A 2,354-nucleotide genomic window follows, 5' to 3' on the forward strand; every position below is an offset into this window, starting at 1 on the left:
CCATGCACCATTGGCGACAGAATTGAGATATTGAAAACGGTACAACGTAAATAATTGTAGATTTTTTGTTGCATATTTGTTGTGGAAAGAAAAAAATTGTAGTCTCGTTTTTTAAGAAAAAATGGTATGTAGTGCTATTTTGACTCCTTACACGTAGTCGATAGAATTAAGATATCCTTTATGTCACTATGCCATTAATTATGGGCTACATTCTGCACCCCGTCGGGAAAAGTCCCGATTTCCGAATTAAGTTCCGAAGAAAAAATTGTTTGCATTCCATTCTCCGACGGAGATGTATAAGTTGTTCGAATTTTCGAAGTTATTATTTACATCTTTCAAGTGACAGCTTATTTTGAAAATAGAAAGCAGTTGCAAGAATGAGTTATTTTAAGAAAAAAGCAAAGAAAACGTTGTAGCAATAAAAAAAATGCTAAAAATTATGGAATTCATTGCTGCTGGTATTTTATTAATCGAAGAAGATGAATATTCAAGGAGTAACGCAGAAAATATAAAACGACAACTTAGAGACGCCTGCGATCCCTTTCAGTTGAATGTTAAGGCGTAAGTGTAAGACAGATATCAACATTTAAAAATTACAATTAGGTTTCTTTCAGATTTAAAAAGAACTTTCCGACAAGCAAAGATTCCTTTAAATATTTGCTAAGAATATTGGATCAAGAGTTCGGTGGCCCGACAAAGAGTTCATCAATAACGAGTCTGAGCCGCTTGGTAGCTTTCTTAAGGTTTTTTGCAGAAGGAGGCTACCAACACGGAGTTGGTAAGGACTATGATGTCGGAATGACGCAGCCCACAGTATCGAAGACAATATCGCTGCTATTAAATGTTTTTGAAAGGAAGGTTTGCCAAATCTTGATAAATTTTATTATGGACGAGTCGGAAGTAGTAGAAGCAAAACAAGATTTTTACTCAAAGGCAATGTTTCCAGGAGTAGTAATGTGTAATGACGGTACTCACGTTAAATTAACAGCACCTTCGCCGGAGACGTTTCTATTTTTCAACCGAAAAGGCTGTTATAGTCTTATGGCCTTATTCATAAAAAATAAAATAGGTTCAAAGAGCTCTCTAAAGTGACATTTCCATACAAAATTTCGATTTATAAAGCAGTTAAAGTGTTCTTTATTTTTTATGAATTTGTGTATTAATGTAATGATAGTAAGTTTGATATAATTATGTATATACAAAGTAGATATGTATGTATGTAACTTTTGAACGTAACGTTTTAATTTATTTTAGATATGCGACCATAAGTTGAGAATAAGAGCAGTAGATGCACGGTATCCAGGACGTAACCATGATAGCCATATTTGGAAGTTAAGCGGCAATTTAGAGAAGGAAATACTAACACGTGGCTTCTTGGTAGTAAAAAGCTGTACCATGTAGCTTACAGATAAATATTAACAAATATTCTTCTAGGCGATGCCGGCTACCCACTCGAACCTAGGCTTATGACCCCTTATAGAAGTGCAGCTGCAGAGTCGCCAGAAAGAATTTTCAATGATTACCATTCAAAAACACGAAGTGTGGTAGAAAGAATAATTGGTGTGTGGAAAAGCCGATTCCGATGTGTTTTGGGGGAACGAGCTTTAAATTATGTTCCTCTAAAGGCCTGCCAAATTGTAAACGTGGCTTGTGCTCTCCACAACATATGTATTCACTTCCGCGATGACCAATTTGAACCGTTGCCTGAGAGAGATGATGTGGAAGAAATTGAGCCCGATTATGACCCGGAATTTGAGAATCTTCGGAGTGATGCTGAACGAACACGCCAAAGAATTCTTGCAACTTTTGCGTTGTGAGTGTAACCAAACCATTAGAAAAGCTTTAAATGTACATAGTATTTACCTAGAATATATCTTATCTGGAAATAAATGAAAACTTGTGTCCTTACTTCAACTCTTATCTTAATTTATTAAAAAAGAAAATAAATATGAACATTCCATTTCTCTAAAAAACATAATCAACTAAAAATATACGTTTAATATTTACATCTCTCACTCGCCTCAAATTTTGCTTGTTTTAATTCGAGTGCTATAGCTTCTAATTCTGGCGCTTTTTTTTTTAATTTATTGCGTTCCCTTAAAGCAATTTCTTTGACAGCATTATGTCGCTTAAATTCCTTCAGTTTTTCTTTTTCTATTTCACATAGTTTTTCTATGCCGCGATAAACTCCTGCCTTCCACCGAAGCTTAACCCACCTTGAAGGCCTGAGGTGCAAGTTTCTAGCCCGGTCAGCGAAATCACTTTATCTTCTAAGGAGCTTATGGGCCTTTTATTAAAACTACCCCAGTAGCTCGAGACTCCATTTTGTTGTGGGAAAGCTTCTTTTTAACGTA

The 2,354-nt window shown here is 35.5% G+C and overlaps 1 long non-coding RNA gene across 1 annotated transcript; it reads left to right on the forward strand.

Moving 5' to 3' along the window:
- Positions 1 to 315: 315 nt before the first annotated feature.
- On the forward strand, positions 316 to 1,914 carry LOC118751551. The gene is made up of 2 exons (XR_004994547.1): positions 316 to 1,377; positions 1,435 to 1,914. It is a non-coding gene; the product is annotated as an uncharacterized LOC118751551 (long non-coding RNA).
- Positions 1,915 to 2,354: the final 440 nt, after the last annotated feature.

This window comes from Rhagoletis pomonella, unplaced genomic scaffold (assembly GCF_013731165.1).
Source record: "Rhagoletis pomonella isolate Grant_MI unplaced genomic scaffold, Rhpom_1.0 Rhpom_scaffold_00791, whole genome shotgun sequence".
Classification (NCBI taxonomy): Eukaryota; Metazoa; Arthropoda; class Insecta; order Diptera; family Tephritidae; genus Rhagoletis; species Rhagoletis pomonella.